At 40.7% G+C, this 20,041-nt stretch overlaps 1 protein-coding gene across 2 annotated transcripts in view; it reads right to left on the reverse strand.

Annotated features, from left to right (window-relative positions):
- Window positions 1-20,041, reverse strand: part of LOC125317800 — a 205,347-nt gene that overhangs the window by 135,299 nt on the left and 50,007 nt on the right. The window contains exons 1-2 of one of the 2 annotated variants that reach the window (XR_007200186.1): window positions 4,128-4,218; window positions 3,705-3,766 (exon numbers count right to left, since the gene is read on the reverse strand). The gene's annotated coding sequence lies outside the window, so the exon portion shown is untranslated. Of the gene's footprint in view, window positions 1-3,704; window positions 3,767-4,127; window positions 4,219-20,041 lie in introns of those variants that run through there. The other variant, XR_007200184.1, reaches the window with a different exon arrangement.

A 20,041-nucleotide genomic window follows, 5' to 3' on the forward strand; every position in this document is an offset into this window, starting at 1 on the left:
AAAAATTCAGTGCCAGTGTTTCTAGAATACAAATGGTGATATGCATATCTATAAGGTAGATGCAAATGGATTCATATCAACTTCTTGGAAATTAATTTGACCCAGGAAAAAATCCCCAAACTTTTCTTCTCTTTGTATTCCCAAGGAGCTGCCAAGGCTTGTCATCAGACCTGCTGTTGGCATGGCTATGACTCAATAGAGGAAATACCCTGTCAGTCTGGGCAGCTGCTAATCCTGGCCTTGTGTGCAAGTGTATGGAGAGGGGAAAGATGTAGGACAGAAAGAGACATTCCTAACACATGCAAAATGATAACACATGGCAGAATTACAAAGAGATTTTCTTTTCAATTGCAGTTGTGTCCCACAGCACATTCTCACTGCTGCTGTCTTGCTTACAGGTTCCCCCTGACACACTCAAGGGAAACACCACTTGTCTTGTGTTTCACAAGATGGAAGGTGTTGCACTAGGTCTGAACTCACCAAAGTACTACATCACCCTGCATTTCTCATCACAGTCCTGAAATGTTTTGCTACTGGAAAGCTTTTAAATCTACTTCTTCCTTCTGTGACTCTGTACATAGACCAACTTTTGGGCACTAGAGGCTTCTAACAAACATGGGGCTGGGATGAAGGAAAGGAAGGACAAAACACATCCAGTAATATATGTTGTATCTAATTAACGTAAATTGGCAGTGCTCTCACCACATCTTTGACTTTCAACTCAGCATGCACTCCATTCTGTCCCAACCTGTTCACATCACTATGCAGCAACCTTTTAACCTGAATTTATGGACAATGTTAAATGTTTTGCCTGTCTCACAGTCACTTGAAGCTTCCTGCACTGTTTCCTCACTTCTCTCCTTCAGAATCACTGCTTAGTATGGGGAAATTATGCTTCACTTACTTTCTTCTGTAAGAATAAAAATGTGAAGATAAAACTCCAAGAGTGCCAAGAAATGTTTCTGCCCATTAGAAATACTGGCCTGGTTCTAGCTAGTCCAGCCTGGTCTTCAGGTGGGAAGACTAAATAATGTACCTCACAGCAATAAGGCACTGGTAACTTTTCTTCAGAGAAAAATATTTTATTTACATGTGCTTGGTATTGATAATTGACCTTCTAGTTCAAAGCTGAAGTGCTACTCCTGAACCCACCTACAACTAAGTCCCGAGTATTTGTTCTTTTTGACATGTTAGGATTACATGTATTGAACTTCAGCTTTGTTTTTAATTGAATGCTGATGCACGATCTTACCACTTATTAGCCTTTTTTCTCTTTCTTGTTGCAGACCCTTAAGCGTTCCAAGCACCATTCCTCCTTAAAAATAAAGCTCCTACTTGTTTGCTTTTTCATTTCCTTAGCCAGACTTCAGATTGCATTTGCCTGAACACCACAGCTATTTATCCAGGAGAAGGACTAAAGGACAGATTCCTTCTGACATTCTCAGCATGCTGCTGTGAAGGCTTCTGGCTTCAAGGGCCCATAATAATGGAAGATGAAAGCTTTTTAACAGTTCACCTTCTTGAGTAAATTACCAACATACAAAGTTCAAAATAGGTTCAAAATTCATATTCCCCTCCTCAGAAACTGACACCAATGAAAGCAAAATGTATCATGACCACCACACATTTTTGCATTTACATACAGCAGAGAAAAAAATTACTTTTTTCCAAAGGAGAAAAAAAGAAGTAAATAAAAAGGCCATTTTATAGGGCCTAATTTCAAGGATATTTCAGGATCCATCCTCCATTATTTGTGCCTGGATTAATATCTTCAGGCACATAAATCAGCCAATTCTTCAACTTGGCTTCCTTAAATTACTTTATACATAATTCAAGATGGAACTAAATTCTTTTCTTCTTACTTGCACCCTCCCTCTTTACACCTGCAGTCAGTCATACTACTATGTTTTGACAGATAGAGTGGCTCAGTGGCTTTTAAACCCTCTGACAGTAGCAAATGGAGAAACATTTTTTAAGCACGGCCATTCCTGTGGCTGTGGGCAGGGGGGAATTCTAATTTCCATCAGTAAAACTTGTGAGCTGCAAGGAGTACACTGAGCATTGGTACCACAGAGTCCCTGAAGCCATGGAACCATCCAAAGCGCTCAGAACAGCTCAGGCACTTTGTTCCACTGACCCACATTCACCACCAGGCCCTGCCCATTCAAATAAGCTGTTTATAGTCCCCTAAGTCCCTCTATCAGTTGATGCTTGTCACTGGTTAGGATTCTCAAATACCAAGGATATTTCCTAACTGCAAATAGGTAAGGACCTCAGATGTTACAGCAAGGGAGCAGTTTGATTAATGTTGACCAATATATGCAAAAAAGTGAAGAAAAGAGTCACCACTTTCTTTTAGACATCAAATACGGCACTTTGCACCAAGGAAAATCCCCCACTGAGTTTGTAATTGCGTGGTAGAGGACAAGTAAAAAAGGAACTCAAAGAGTTTAAAACTTCACTGATCTGTCATAATATTAACCATTTTCCAACTTTTACATGGCCCTGAATAGAAGATAGAGCTAAAAGCAAAGATAAAATGTAAAAATTCCCCAAACTCCTTCATCTTCACATGAAGATGGATTTTTGCAATGAATGAATAACCTCTTTCACTTTTAATTTAGGCCTACCCATCAACATGGCTGTTATTATTCACAGCAGCAAAGTGATGCCACACTACAGCAGAAATAATAGCTGCATCTCTGGGTTCTGTTTTCCCCAAGAATTCACAATGTTATTTAAATAAGTCTAGTATGCCATAGGTACAGCAGACAAGGCTGCTTTTAATGAAGGGCTGTTTTTATTTCTGTCCCAACTTTATATAACATGACTGGAATTTGCTTGTGGAAGAAAGGATCATTAACAGCATGCCATCTCTCCCCTGCATGCAAGGACTCATGACACCCTTGGACATTTTCAGTAGTCATGTTGACATCTATATTCTACCAAGAAGCACTATGTCGCTTACTAAACAGCACAGGAAAGACATAATCCTTGATGTTTCCATAATACATGATGCAGTGTTTTCCTGAGAGAAGCAAAGCAAGAAATAAATCTACTGCCAAGTAAGTCACAAACTGTGGAAAAGCCATCAGCTTCTTCATCTATGCTTGCCCAAGACCAAGCACAAAGGGATGCCACTATTTGGCTTGTGACTGGGACTCTGATCCTGCTGCTACACAGGACCATTGGGTCTTCTCTCCTGCATGGCAGGGGAGTGAATTATAGCATTGAGTAAAGCTTTCCCTGATCTAATTCCACAGCTCAGTCTTACAAAAGGACGTTAGTGAGACGCCCAGACCACGTGCTGCTATGATAAGCACTGGGTGCTCACGTCCCCAGGGCCCACCTGACCGCTCCCTACACGCTTTCCATAGGGATATTTTAATTCAGAATCCAGAGGAGGTTGCTCTGCAAAACTAGCTGAAACAATGTTGTATGTGTGCTTCCCAGGTTACTTTTTGAAAACAAATGCAAATATCTTCAGTCTTATTATTGACACATAAAATAGTATAGAAAAATTAATTACAAGTGATACAAGAGGCTAAGTTATTACATAGTACTTAGAATTTCCATCCTTTTTGTGGACAGCCTCCAAGTGTATTTATATTTCTTTGGGTGAACTTCTGTAGCATATTCAGTATTTCTCCCAAAGAGATAATTTGGGATGTACCAACAAATGCAACTGTAAACATATAGCCTACCTTTCAAGACAGTTGACAGCCAGTTGTGATGGAAGATAGAGTCATCTTACTGTAATTCAGATCTGCTGAAAACCAAACAGAGAATTAAGGAATGAACTGGAAAAGCACCTTGATGTGAAGATCTCTGTTTAACCACCTCAAAAATAACTGTTTCTCTGCTTTCAGATATATTATTGGCTTACTTATTCCCAGTCTGTGGGGTTCACCTTAAAGGCGTTATTTAGAGCTGCTGCATTCAGGGGTAAGTGATCACTAATCAGAGAGGAAGTAGGGAAATGTTACATAACTCAGGGAAAGGATCTCCACAGCAGGCTCTTATCCACCAACCAGAAGCAATTTTGGAACTAGCCATGACTTGCAAGGAGAGGCTAATATACAAATAAAACCCAGATGGACAGGCTTTCACTGGTACAGATGTTTTACCTTTTCACTGACTATTTGCAGAAGATACAAAATACACCAGGTCCTGAAGAAAAGGCTATCTTGAAGTGTGTAATGAGCACTGCCAGGAGGCAAGAAGTTTCTTCCAGGACCTGGTTCCCAATGCCTTAAGGCTGCAACCCACTGAATCAGTGCAGGAGAGGTTCTGCCTCCAAGTAAGCTGTAGAGGTAAAAGAAATGAAACACGCCACTTAGGAGGTAGGGCACCTGGAAGACTCTGAAGCTTTTTGCTCCTAACTTGCTGAGAGATAACCTTGCTGAGAAACATGAAAGCCCTGTAGACTGCCTTTCATGTTTTATGCGCAGGTATTCCATATAGCCAAAATGAAGAACACATTCTGAATACCTACCAACCTCAAAAAATGCTCAAAATAGTAGACACACCCCTAAATTCTACTGAAGTTAATATAATTTTGCAGTTCAAATTTTGAACTTTATGAACTTTTATGATTGCTGAACTCAGAGTTTTATAGTGGCCCAATTAGGTATTCCATATAGAAAATATTTCAGCCTGAAGTGCTGTAAAGATGGGATCCTTTTTGAGCAATATTCTGTTTTAAAATAAAAATACATGCCCAAAAGTCCATAATATTACAAGGAACCCAAGTCTAAAAATCTTCCTAAAATCAAGCATGTGTTTAAAATTATGCAACTTGTATCAGATTTAGGGCTTAAAAAAATAAACTACTTATTCAACAAAAAGTAGGTTTATGTCACAGTTGGAACACAATAGACAACTTATAGTTTATTCAGAGGAACCACAAGTGATTTTTGTTTCTATCAGTATAAGTATGTTGTGCATCACTTACATGTGCGTGTAACAGCAGTTCCCAAACTTTGATCATTTTACTCATTTCTACTGCAATGCACAGATAAGTGATTAGCTCCCCATTTCTCTGATTAAAGTAGGTAGAAAGGAAAGACGTGTGAACAGTATGTTGCTAATGAAAAAATGTGGGTGCCAAGAATGAATTGCAATAATTGTAATATTTGATATTAATAAAATGAGATAAAGAAATTAGTGACATACTTTCCCAGCTGCTCACTCAGTCACCATACTGATAGGTAAGCTGCTCAAGACTTATGTATTAGAGACTTAATACAGCTAATAATAAATTATAATGAAGTCTGAGCAAGATATGCGAAAATGACTGTGTCCACATGACACTTTGTACTGCAGGAGGAAAGGCTGAGTCAGCAGGAGGCTGGAGAGCTGTAGTAATGAAATGAAAATGAGCTTTTCAACTCAAGGAACATCAGAGAGATGGAGTTCTAACTCCCAGTGAAAGCCAGCAGGCAGAGCATATAACCCACCTGGCCCTATACAAAGTGATAAAGTAAGAAAAATGCAAGCCCTCTTCCAGCACCATGCCCGGGCTGGAACGGTGTGCAGAAAACATATTTACTGCAGCTTTGTGCCACATTATCTGCAGGGCTTCAAGTCTCTACTGCAGGGTAGGATAGTTAGCTTTCCTATTAAACATGGCAGGATATGGCTGGAAGCTGAAGCAGAAGAGATTGTGTTTAATGAAACTTCCCTGGGTCTTACACTTCAGTGGTATATTAAGACCCAAAAGCATTTTAACCGAAACCTTGGACTTTTCTGTAGAATTCAAAATACAGACCCTGTGTTCCAGTTTAGCAAATGAAGGATGCAGCAGTCTATCTCTTGTTGAGAAATACTTTTTTCCAGGTATCTGAGTACAACCCTTGGGGTGACTAATCTTCTACCTCAGTTTGAAAATCCCAGCTCCACTGGTATTTTAGCTGGGGACAGGAGTGTGCTTTTGAAGAGACTCTCCTAAGCATTCCCCGTTACTTCATTTTGCTTTTCACTGCAGGGCAATCTCAGAGCACACAGGGTGTGTTCATTTGGGATGAAACTAAACTGGGGTGCCCTGAGTGTGCTCCATTGCTCATGGGCACTCATTCAGCAGGGTGGAAGTGCATCTTTAAGAGGGTGTTAGTGTGGATGTCGGGTCTCTTGCATTCTCTGCTCACCTCTGCAGGATCATCCCCCCTGCAAATACACAACTGTGCACCATACATACAATATAATATAAATGCCAATATAAACCCCTTTGTACAGCTTCACAGGGACAAGAAGTGTTAAGAGTAACCAAGGGCATATAGACAGACTAGACAAGCATATTGTACCTATGAAATGCTCCTCACCATTACTGCAAGCACTAGTCTTTGCATGCTAGGCATGTAATTCTTGTCATGTTGTCTGTAGCATCATGACAGAGGTTATCATTTCTGGAGGGATGTGGGCTGAAGATGAATTAATTTCATATGTATTCAGATATTTTCATTTTCTCCCACATAGAAGAAACAAAACGAGAGGCAGATTAGAAGGAAAAACCTTTTAGTTTTAAACACTCTTTCCTAAAATTAAGTATTTTCTCTGGAACAGCATATTAGACTTCCTTAAAAGAAGACCTGAATAGTGAATAATAAATAAAATAAAAATATTTATTTCTTTAATAATGAGATGTTGGAGCACTATATAAATTTCTTTCCTTTGTTGTTGTTATTATTACTTGATTTTCCATTTCAGTGAAAAACTGTTTGATACTTGGAACCAACAAAGAGGCATGCTTCTGTTGAATAATGCTAATTCATATTCAAGCTGTGCTACCTAATTACAATGCATTTTCATGGTACCATCACAGATTACCATGGGTGATTCTTGGTCAGTTACAACTTACTTAATTAGCAGGAACTTAACTGTTACATTTTTTGACTTTTCATGGATTGAATAGGGTACGCCCTCCGGCTCTCATGATCAAACATACTCCCTCCACGAAGTATAGGATTAAAGCCATTACCTTGATCAAATCACAAGCAAGCATCTTTTTGCTTTGCTCCACAATTGTAAAAATGAAAGCAATATTCGCAAACCAAATGTATTACAGTGAATAAAAAACTGACTCACTCCTGGAAAAGCAAAACACAATGTATCTGAGGAACTTCACCCTAAAAAGCTTCATTCTTGAATAATTTTAAGAGTATTTTTAGATATTAGTGTAGGTGTTGGGGAAAAGCCCACATTGCTTTAAAGTCTGCCTTTTGTTTAAAACACCATTTCAAGAGATGATGTTATGCAATTAGAAAGAAGAAAGGAAAAGAGTCTTAAACCAAGTGGTTCAACCCAGTTATAGTAATAGAATTTCACACAGCCTGTACAAGGTTCTGTCTTAGAAAGCTTTAGAAATATTCAGGTATATAGTTTAGTAGATCATTGAGATTTATGTTCATGTTAGATGAAAATATCAATATAAATCTTTCTTTCCAAACAGGTTGAGACCAAATTATTCTCTTTACAAGTAAGTCTCAATCCATATGCCTATATGACTCTGTCTTAAATACCAAGTCCTAAAATACTGGAATCTTAAATAGATGTTTTTGCTACCTGCCTTAGATTAACTGCAGTCCTTTGTGTCATGCAGTGGGCACTGTATCAAAGAAAAAATCCATCTATGTCTAGGAAGAGGCTGAGCTGGTACTGGAAGGATACTGTCTATAAAAGAAGAATAATACAGCAAAGGAAAACCAACATTTTTTTCCACAAACCTTAGAGACAGTTTCTGAGGGAGAAAAGACTCTTTACTTTCAGTGCTGCTTGCACTCCTTACCCCTCTGCTTAAGACTGCCAAAAAACTTACACATACCAGGTCGCATCAATAGGACTTTCCACACCAATGTCTTTTTTTCTGAGGACAGCCATTAGCAGATACTGAATGGAAGTGGAAGGACAGAGAAGGCACACAATCATGTTTTGTTCTGATATTCCCTCTTCACTTCTGGGAGTTTGGGGACCACCAAACTAGGAGGTTACACCCACAGCATGGTGCTTTACAGGTTGTCAGCCAGCTTCTTGCCATGAATCCCCTGGACTGCTTTTTAACCCAGTTATATTTTGTACACTAATAAGCTCAGGCTTCAGTTTATGGATGAATTCTTGGTGTGGTTTAAACAGCTTTCACGGGGTATCCCTTATCTCTAGACATGTGAGAAGCAGTTTAGAGAGAAAGGGGAAGAGGGACTACAGGATTGAAGAAGATCAAATCTCTGTCTCAATGGGCTTCAAATCACAGAGGCTTTCTGATGATATTGGAAAATTTGTCCACTCTTCTCTGTGTGTGCTTACCTGGACACGAATATCTGAATTATTTAAAGTCTGTGTGAAACAAGACTGTGTAAGTTGTTGCTCTGGCTTCCAGCTGGAGCCTCCATTGCAATATATGACCCCCAAAACATGACCTTTATCTCTCAAGAAGGCATGACTTTGCAAAATTTTTGCTTTTTGTACCATAGGTCTGTCAAGAAAACTAAACTAGAGATTATTGGGAAAACACACTCCACTGGGAGCTTGGGGCTACTCAGTAAATATGGCAAACAGGTTATAAGTCAGATTTACTCCAGTGGAGCCTGCTAAATGGTGTCACCAGCCATATGGAAGATTTAATGTCTTCTCATGTATCCAGCTCAGAAATCTTCACACTACACCACAGACACTCCCATCAACTTCTAAGAAGGAGGTGTTTTAGGACAGCAGAACCTTAACAATGAGAAAAATAAGGCTTTTGAATTTTACTCTTTTTTTTAAATCTGGCTGGAAAAGCTCAGTGCCTGTATTTTAGTTCCATTCCTCTGCAGCTCAGCAGAGGTAACAGAAATGACAGGGTGGCAGGCAGGCAAGTAGGCTGATCGCATTAACTCACATCCTAAATAAATAGCAAAGGCCTTTCCTTTCAACAATTTATGCACTGACAGGCCACTCCAGCAGCTAACACATCTCTACCGAAGTCCAGAGTGCCACCTCTAAAGAATACTTTACCTTTAAGGATACAACAGATCCAAAGCTCAAAATTAAAGATTAAAATATTTTAGGTAATGACAACAACATACATATTTAAACTTAGTTCCAAATGCAACAGGGTACTTATTTACCTATGAAGTCCTAAGGTCAGATCTTTTTTTTTTTTTTTTGCTAGAAATACTAGGAGTTGTGGGAAGATGTCCAAGAATTTTAATGTCAGCAGCTCACCATGTCTATTCACCTGTCAGGCACTGCACCATATTTAGCAGCTCCTGTCACCTCCATGATGACATTTGTCATTGGATTGCCATTTTTGCCTATTCCTGAATACCCTGCAGCTGCTTCTCTGAGAGTGAGTCATCCAAAACTGTTAAATCTGAAAGCCAGTCTCAGCTTGGCTTCCAGCAAAACCAACACATATGACAAATCATCTACACTTGTGTGAAGGTGGTGGAGGTGTTCAAGGGACTTGTAGTGAAACCCTAAAGTACTGTGGGGAGGCAAAGATTCTAGCACCTGTATTAAAATGCCCTAGGGTATATTACCATGTCCTGCAGCCGTAGGGAGGAGGAGAGAAGATCCAGCAGGCAGGAACTGTGCAGCAAGATTGATTTATTTAATTATTTTACAAACTCTTTTATAGACTTTTTTTTTCATATATTTTCTTTTCGTCTAATTGGACGAGGATCAACCACGCCTTGGGGGTGATTGGCTAAAATCCTAAACCATCCATTGTCAAAATATTTTTCTACTTCACTATAAACAAGACTTTTCAAGGCTGCAGGTGTTTCATTGTTTACAGAACTCTACTATCTCTTCTGTGAGAGAGAAAAGTCTCATGGACTTAGAAAATAGCAAGAAAATTCTTGCTAGCAGCATTTTTGTATCCACACACCTGCACACTTTGCATGGTGTGGAAGCTCAATAACTCCACTGTAGTCTCCTGGGGGCCAACCAGGAAAGTCAGTCAGCACCACGTCATGAGCTGCAATTCAATTGTGGTGAGACACCTATTCCTTAAAATAGGCTTGATGGGCAAGAAGAATCCCATGCCCTCACCCACTGCAAACTTGATATGATCAGCGCTCAAGTTACGCAGATGTCCCCATTCTCCCATATGCAGAATTCACAGAATCACAGAATATGCCAAGCTGGAAGTAACCCACAAGGATGATTGAGTCCTGATCCCTCACAGGACCACCCCAGAAATCCCACCATGTGCCAGACAGCATTGTCCAAATGCTCCTTGAAATCCTTCAGGCTTGGTGCTGTGATCAGTTCCCTGCGCAAACTGTCCCAGTACCCAGCCACCCTCTGGGTGAAGAAGCTTTTTCTAATACCCAACTTAAATCTCCCCTCACACAACTTCAGGCCATTCCCTTGGATCCTGTGCCTGCTCACAGAGAGATCAGTGTCTGCCCTTCATCTTCCCCTCACAAGGAAGTTGTAACTGCAATGAGGTCTCCCCTCAGTCTCCTCCAGGCTGAACAGACCAAGTGCCCTCAGCCACTCCTCATACGGCTTCCCCTCAAGGCCCTTCCCCATCCTCACTGCCCTCCTCTGGACACTCTCTAAGAGCTCAATGTCTTTTTTAAATTGTGGTGCCCAAAACTGCCCCCAGTATTCAAGGTGAGGCAGCCCCAATGCAGAGCAGAGCAGGACAATCCCCTCCCTGGCCCAGCTGGCGATGCTGTGCCTGATGCCCCCCAGCACCCAGCTGGGTCATGTTCAACTTTCCATCAACCAGGACCCCCAGGTCCCTCTCTGCAGTGCTGCTTTCCAGCATCTCATTCCCCAGTCTGTCCATACATCCAGGGTTGCCCCTCCCGTGTCCAGAATGGAGCACTTTCCCTTGTTGAATTTCACATGGTTGGTGATTATCCAGTCCTCTGATTTATCAAGGTCTCTCTGCAGGGCCTTCCTGCCTTCCAGGGAGTCAACACCTTCACCCAGTTTTGCACAGTTGCTCAGTGTCCCTTCTGGTCCTGTGTCCAAGTCTTTTATGAAGATGTTGAAGAGCACGGCGCCAAGGACGGAGCCCTGTGGAACTGCACTAGTGACAGGTCACCAGTCTGATGTCACCCTGGTCACTATAACCTTTTGTGCCTGACCCTCAAGCCAGTTGCTCACCCATCACATGATGTGTTTATCCAGCTGTGCGCTGGACATTTTGTCCAGAGGGATCCTATGAGAGACAGTATTGAAAGTTTTACTGAAATCCAAAAAGATTACATCAACTGATTTCCCTTGATCAGCTGGGGGGGGTTACTTTGTCATGTAGTTACATTATACCAGAATCAAAGTCAAATTTAAGATCCAATCTCACCAAACTAGGACAAAACACTAAGCAGTTATGAACGCTATATACGTAGAATACTACATACGAAGACATGTGCATACGAAATTACGTGTTTATGCACATGAAGCTTCTAAGGAAGGTGCCTTCTGATCAATAAGAATATTAAGAATTATTTAAATTAATTTCCAATTGATCAATCTTTATATCATTGAGAAAATATAAAATGGAGTTCAGCTGGACATAAATTGATCACACTAGGCAGCCTCTTAAATTCTAAAAGCAAAAATATTTGTATTTGGCTGCAGAAATTCTTTCCAACAGCAACAAGAAATAAACAATAGCAATGCATTTAGTTACACACATATGGGAATGAAACAGCAAAGTTATACACTGACATTTTGCCAGTCGTTTGCTGTAAATGGTGCATTTTTAAGATTGCCAGTGATAATCACCAATTTCTTGATGTTCAATGCCTTCCCCTACAGTGATGTTCCCAGAGGCCATTTGAATTTTGCTTGGGGAGGTCCCAGGAGGTAATTTTATTTGGTTTCCGACTTTTCTCTCCTGTAGAAAATCTGATAGGATATTTCAAGTGGTAAATGTTGATGTTCTATTATTACTTTGCATATTTCAGGTTTATAACTGAACTACTGAGTGACATTAGACTATTTTGTATGTTTCCAGCTATTCCAATTCTTTGCTTCATAAACTTCTGAAAATAATAAAATCTTGTTTTGATGGAGCAGCTTCTAAACATGACCACAAGGTAAAATACCAAAAGCAAACCTTCAGGCTGTTTATGTAAGCACTAGGGGAGTGATCAGAAGGTAAAACAAAGAAGTCTCAGGAGTATATCAATCAGTGGCAACATTTTCTATTGATTGATTGATTGATTGATTTTAAAATATTAAAAATAAATAAATAAATCCTTAGAATGTACATTTCAGGCTACCAAGTGGACACCACACTTTTCTTTCTCCCCTACACAGACTACATCTCTTTCATTCCTCTCTCAAAATTCTGATTTCAAAATGATTTTGTCATCTAGGCTTTTTTTTATCATACAAGAATAAGGTTAGGCAGCCCAAGATAAGCTCAACATTTATGTATTCAAATCTGCATTTTGCAGGCACTTCTGCTCTTTTGGCATTGTTACTGTTCCTCGGTTTCTGTTCTTCCTAAGATGAATTGCAGAGTCTTCCTGCAGCCTGGCACTGGTCAGGCCTGATGAATGTGTCCCTTTGGGGTCTGGACGTGGTCAGAGGAGACACATTCTCTCCTGTGAGATTCCTGCTGCAAAATTGGGGAATATAATTCACCAAAGTCTTGAAAATCTAGAAGTGTTAAATTACCAAGATGATTAGGGGTCTGGAGCATCTCATTTATTAGGAGAGACTGAGGGAGCTGGGTCTGTTTAATCTGGAGAAGACTGAGAGGGGATTCGTTAATGCATATAAATATCTCAAAGATGGGTGCCAAGAGGATGGTGCCAGACTCTTTTCAGTGGTGCCCAGTAACAGGATGAGGAGCAATGACCGTAAACTAAAATACAGGAAGTTCCACCTCAACACGAGGAAGAGCTTCTTTACATTGAGGGTGGCAGAACAGGCTGCCCAGGGAGGTTGTGGAGTCTCCCTCTGCGGAGACATTCAAAACCCACCTGGACACATTCGTGTGCTACCTGCTCCAGGTGACCCTGCCTCGGCAGGGAGTTGGACAGGATTATCTCCAGAGGTGCCTTCCAAATCGAACAGTTCTGTCACTCTGCGAAGAAATGCATTAAAAACTCGCAGTATCTCAATATTCACTTATGGGAGAGCTGCGTCAATGGCATCTGTGAGGGCACCACTGGCTCCCAGCCAGCCAGGACCATGGAGGGCTCCCCATGCTGGGGACAGCAAGGCAGGGCCTGCAGCCCAGCCTAGCCCAGACACGAGTGGGGCAGCCGCAGGATAACGGGGCAGCCCCAGCACCAGGCATCTCCATGGGGCCAGGAACAGGAATGGCCTGAGGCTGGGCTGGGACATGGAGCTGCAGCTGTGCCTGGCTCAGGGCCCATGGCCAGGCAGGGCTGCGGGGAGCTAGAGAAAGGCCCTGCTGCAGCACCCCTGGGACAGGGGCTGGCATGGGGTCCCAATGGGGTCCCGAGCCCCGGGCAGGGGACGGGGCGCCCGGAGGGGGCCGAGTTGGCACAGGCAAGACTGGGGGTGTGCTCAGGGCCCTGACAGCACAGGGTATTATTTACATAGCTTTAGGCCAAGGATTAGATAGTGAGACACAGTCTCTCCAAAGCTGAGCATCTGGTGACTGACGAGAAGCAGTGTGTCCAAATTAGATTTGCTGGTTAATGTTTGGGCTGTTTTCAGAGGGCTGGTACTGAGTAAGGCTGATTTGATGTTTTCTATTTTGCACAACCTTCTTTCCTCACTACTGTGCTGATGACAGAGCCAGCTCTAGGCATGAGAACAGTGTTTCTACTGTTTAGTGTATCTGAGGGGGCAGATTGCTCCAGCCAGCAAAACACATGGCCTTGTAGGATGGCTGGTGAGTCTGAGGAAGATACGTGTAGGAAAGCAGGTATTTCTGGGGAAGAGTGGGCAGAAAGGCAGAGGAAATCTTCCTAAGAGCAGCAGTCCTAAGACCTCCAGGAATACCTCTCCCTGACAGTACACAAGCAAATCCCAGCTTGCCAGGGCTTTCCCTCTTTGCTCCCCAACCAAGATCATAGAATCAAAGATTCACAGAATGGATTAGGTTGTAAGGGACCTTTGAAGATCCCATAGTCCAACTTCCCTACCATAGGCAGGGACACATACCACTAGATGTAGTTGCTCAAAGCCCCATCCAACCTGGCCTTGAGCACCACCAGTGCTGGGTCCCTGTAAGAAGTAGTGCTGCCTGGCACAGATTCAGTTCTGGCTTGGGCCGGTCTCTTCATGAGTGCACTTTACTTTTTAACTCAACTTTCTGGTGAAGTGTGAAGGTGTTGGAATTGCTCCAAACTTATATTCTCCTACAGATCATTAAAATGCCCACCTCAGTGAGGTAGCATGATGCCACAACAGTGGATTTATAAAGAGAAACAGATTGGCTCCACCCTGAGACAGAAAATTATCCAACTGGATAGATTCTGAATAAACAACTGAGTTTGGACTTTTATAGAAGGAGTAAGAAGAAAATATACAGGGAAAACAAAGAAATACTGATGTCTCAAGAAACTTTAATGCTAATTTTGCACTCATTTTTCAGCAAGACTCCTACCGGGTCTTGAACAAATCCTCTATCCTCATCTCTTTTGAAATGATGTTTGCAAGCATGAAATCTAATATAGTAATGGTGTCAAGTAAAGAAAGCAGTGTCTCCTTATGTGCAGTAAGATAGTTTACATGCAGCTCAAAGAGGGAAGATATTCTCCCAGTGCTCGATGGGAGATTTTTACTGAAAATAAATGAAATTCAATGAGATTTTTATTCTGACGTTAAAAGTTCAAGAAGTCTAGCCAACTTCTAAAAGCAGTTGAACTCCCTTCAAATCACTCTTCCTCTCAAACTTCTACTAAATAACATGTTTTCATATTAAACTTGATGGAATTTCAGAGCACTCAGTTGGGTTTTTTCCGAAGATAAATGAAAGTGTTAAGCTGTGGGCATGTTTTGTCAGATAGGTGTGTCACCTTGTGATTCTGCCAGACACCAGAGCTATAGAATAATGTAGATCAATAACAGTGCAGAAATCAGAAGTGGAGGCACAGCACTTTTACAGTTTGATTTGGTTTGTTACAGTCATTTTATATTAAAGCCATTGAATTAGAAAAGAAGCAAGCGGCTATTTTAAGAACCTTTTCCAAATGCTGAAGATTGGGGTGAGTTTTACAAAAACAAAAAAGTTTTCCACAGATAAGCACCCAGCTTTTTGTATACTTTCACTGAACTACAGCACAGCACTGTACCATGATAGTCTTTCACAGACCTCTCTCCTCCTGAGGTTCCTAGGAAGGTTCCCAGGGATAGTTTCATAACAGTGTGGGACTTTATGCACAAAATTAGGCATCTGTTAATTAATGTAGGATTGCCTTTATCACAGAAGGTTACCAGTAATTTCCTAACAAGATAAATTCAAGGTGAAATAGCACAAAAAAGTAACTGAGATTAACTGAGGATATCAAGAAACAAACATGCTGATTGAGACAGCTTGTGCTCCAGCAGAGACAGACTTATTTTGTTTCCTGCAGAAATAAGATTACCATCGTTCAGCCACAAAACACAACCCTGCATTGACAATCTGCCTTAGTTTTTTTCCGTGTAACCTACTGCACATTATCATTTTCGGCTTAAAATTACCTGAACCAAAGAGGCCCCAAATGCAGGCACCCTCCTGAATGCTTTTATCAGAGAGAACACATTAGAGGTTAAAATAGTTCTAGCAACCTTAGTTTTCACTCAGATACTCAGAGCAAATTTTTAATCCACTCCCACTTTTCCTGAACAGAGAAAGGTTATTGCATGCAAGAACTTTTCCCCCAATTTTTATGCACATTAAGTAAAAGCCAGTGTTCCCCATTTAAAATGTTGCGTAGCAGAGCACAAACTCCAAAAAGTCTACAGTCTAATCAAAAGGACAGAGAAGATCATTTTCAGAGGAATACTCAAAAGGATATTAAGAACTAACCAGAACTCATGGCTTTTCAAAGTCCTTGGCCGAAAGAGACAGTTTCTGTATATTCTATATAGATACAAAAAGGAAAGGGAATTCTAATGTGAGAAGAGAGTCTGCTGAGAGGAAGGGACAGGTTGCTCTCAGCAGGCTTGAATATGAACAAACTCACAGGCAAGCTTTGAACCTTACCTCCTAATTGGTGTTGATATAAGAAGAGTGACTGTGTGCAAGAAAGGAAGATGATGCCCCCGTCCCTGAGGCATGCACTTCAAACCTGATTGAGAGAAATTTCTCCCTTGGTACAATCACCTCTACTTCAGTGAAACTCCAGCATAACAAGCATTTTATATGCACTGCAGAGGGACTAGAATACTAATTTCTAAATGGAAAATGATAAACATCTTCCTCTATTTAGGCTTCTGGCTATGACAGGGAAGGCAGGCATGGATAGAACTCCAAATAGAAATGCCTCTGCAGAGATGAAGGCATTCAATATCCAGTAAAGACACAGTTCTTTACAGCAAATAAATCCCAAACAACAAATTTTTCTGGTACCAGAACATTCATTCACAGAATGATCTTTTAAAAGCCATCACATTTGATTTTGCTTTTGGATAGTTAAAAAGTTATTATATCCCAAAAGGCAGAACATATTTGAATAATAAACTCCTTAATATAACAAGATGATTATGTATAAATATTTGCCCATCACAACAGTGTGCTTGAACTACTGCATCTTTAAAATTGTATTAGCTATCTACATATGTCAAACTGGAAGTGAGATTAATATAAGCAAGCGTCTCATTAACTTCCCTTCCTGCATTGGAAAAATGAGCCATGAACAAATTTCAGAAGTTATGAGGGTTAATTTGGATAAGCAGACAAAGTGTTGATGTTTGCCTGATTTATCTTTTGAGTCTGAACTATAAACCTCATAAGCCTGAAACTCTACTTAATTTAGCAAGGTTTCCCTGATTTTTTAGCTCAGACAGAAATGAATGGGAGTTCATGAGATTCTTGTGCCTCAGGCAGGGGATGTACAGGTCTTGCAAGTCTGGATTTTTTGTCTAAGGTGGTTTTTATCAGCAGAAGAAGTCACTTTTCTGCCTTGCCAGTGTTCAGAACAGTAAATCACATTTTTAGTGAGCCTTTTTTTAATTTTTAAAATGGTGGTATGATGAATGATACATCTTTTGCCTGACTATTTTGAAAGCCACAATCAAGTGACAGACAAGGAAGAACTGCTAGCCTCATCTTTTGGATGTTATATAATGACTGCTCCCCATTGTCTCAAGAAGTTAATCTTACACACCTCAGGTTATTGACAGACAGAAGTTTCTCCTCCTTCTCTCCACCTACACTGACTATGAGACACGTTGGTAATTCTAGTGTGAGCATGCCATCCATGCTTTCATCTAGTGTGGGGGAGTCAGAAGATGATTGGGCAAGGCACTGCAGGAACCAATCCCTTCAGCTTGAGGAGAGAAAAGATGACTTCTAGCTCTGATCCTGAGAGAGGGAAGAAGGAAGACCTTCCTTTTGGGACATGTGGTAGAGGGAGGGACGATGGCAACAGCAGGAAACAAAATGATGAATGCAAAATTCCCAAGAGACAGGACTGCAGCACAGCTACAGCATATTGGGGGCAATGGTCAGCACACAGGAACTGGCTGTACTTTCAGACTGTGAAACCAGACTTGTCTGACCCCTCTCAGTGTTCTGACAATAATAGTAACTTTTCTCTGTGTTTGTTCCCAGGGACATTCCAGACGGTTTCCATCATACTGTGTATGATCCTTGTAGACCATGAACAGTTCTGAACTGAAATACATTAATAAAATCACCACTGACAATTTAAAGACACCCAAGTTTTATCAGCTGCAGTAAAAAGAAATCTGTCCAGCTGAGCCTGCAAGGTTATGCTAGTGCTAAAATAGATTGCAATTAAAGAAACTATTAGAAGACTATTAAAGAAAACAGGATTGTCTTCAAGATACTATTTTTTCCCCAGAAGGAGCTCTTCACCATACAACCACATCTACTGGGAAAGGACAACTGGGAAGCAGTTGCTTCTGCTTGATTTACCTGAACTTTAAATAAGTAATAACAGTTTCTCACAGAATGAGCTTTGCATCCGTCATTCACTTCTACCCTGGTAGCACCCTCACCTCTGTTCTAGGCTCAGTAACTTTTCTGAACGTGATACAAAATGTATTTGACAGAAACCACTAGTTTTTTTTAGAGCCAACAGCAGTCCATCCACTTCATGCCCATAGATACAAGGATTGTTAGCACGTAAGTGACAGAGCAAATAAAATTATCCTATAAAATTCAGTCTTAAATGGATGCTAATTATTTAAGATGTCCCAGGGCACTTTGTGGGCAATAAGCAAAAAATGAAAATATCATTGCTTCCTAAGACATATATTTAAATTCCAGTATCTTGTCTTAAAACAAATAAACTAACCAATCAACCAACCAGAGAACAAATCTGCTGAAGGCAAATACAAATTCCTCTGCCTTCCTATCAGGATGACAGTAAGCCTTAAATGAAGAAGGTTCATCTCTTTTCAAGTGGAATTTAGTGCTTTCCCACCAGGTTATACATATAAGCTTGCACTTGAATGAATATACACTTTTCATCTTCATGATGAGTTATGCAGAAAGAACAGACAGATCTTGCGTATGTCTTTCCTTAAGAAAATTTTGTATTTACATGAATCTGTTCACAGCTTAAGCCATTTCTTTCAGATGTCTTCAGTTAAACAGTCCTGTTGTCTCTTCATTCCTTTTGCAAATTAGGCTGTCACTAGGTCATGCCTTGCTGTTTAGTTATTTTTAGCCTTTCCATTACACCTGGAGATGTTTGCAGCTAAAGTGCTGCCATCTGGAGTTGTTAATGGCATGCTGGTGAAAGTGTAATCACTGCATGACTTTGTTCTGCACTTCCCCGGGGTGCAGAAAAATGTGATACACATTTAATTTATGTTAGTTTGGGCTTACAGCTGCTCATGATCAAATGTTATAATATATACAGTTTGGTGCTCTCCTTCAATATCTTGCCATCAAAAATTACCTTTGACATATCAACAGTTCCTATCAGCACCAAAATACACCTGTATACACTAAAAATAGCTTTAGGCAAAACCTGTTTAATTTTTCTAGGAATTACAAATCTACGAGCCTTAGAAATCAAGATGCAATTATATTCATCTTAGTAGGAGGTTCCTCTCTTGTTTGCATTGCCACTGATTTTGGGATTGCAATTTATCTCTGCTTCTCACTCACTTTAAGCTACAGAAAGGAGATTTTATCTGCATTATCTGATTTGTCTCTGTTATGTGATAGCGGAGAATGATGTATTATTGTCTTAGCTGTAGCAATTTATAAACCAAGAACCTAAATTCTGCCTTCCAGCCAGGGGCTGTATGTATAAGCTTGGGAAAGGACATTATCACGTAGGTGCTTTGCTGTTTCATTTGTTGTCATTTGGGGGTTTTTTTTGACTACAGCATTTTACCAGGGAACAATCAAAATCATGCTCATATTCAAAACAAATGCAATCTTTTTTCCATACTAACAAGTTATTCTGACTCAAAGGAGACTTGGCCTCCTAACTGGGAAAAAAATGAAGTTTGAATTACAGAAGAGGAAACAAGAAGAGCTTTAATAGGCTTGCAACTGCATAATTCATGGAAGAAACAACACATGCAGCATGGTACCTGTTATACAGAAGACCTATACTTTGAAGTGCTGAGCAGCATTATCAGTCACAGCTCTTGTCATTGCTCAGATGTATTCTGCCTAAGCTCCTTACTCTTGGAAAAAATCATTGATTTTCACAGAGACGCTTGATTTAATTCCCCAGACTGTACTCCACTAAAGAATGTACCCCTAGCTTGGGCTCCATCCTCACAAGCTCTCTTCTTGGTCACCAAGCACCCCAAAATGCAAGTCAAGCCAGAGACAAGACTCACTCACTCTCACTCTTACGTGGGAGGTCTGCAGTGACTCTTCTCTCATGGCAGTCTTGCAAAGAGCCCAGAGGTGGAAGGATTTGCTTGAGTGTCAATAAATACCAGGTATGGGGAAAGCTGATGTTTTACAGAATGGAGG

Source organism: Corvus hawaiiensis, chromosome 2, assembly GCF_020740725.1.
Source record: "Corvus hawaiiensis isolate bCorHaw1 chromosome 2, bCorHaw1.pri.cur, whole genome shotgun sequence".
In the NCBI taxonomy this organism is placed as follows: Eukaryota; Metazoa; Chordata; class Aves; order Passeriformes; family Corvidae; genus Corvus; species Corvus hawaiiensis.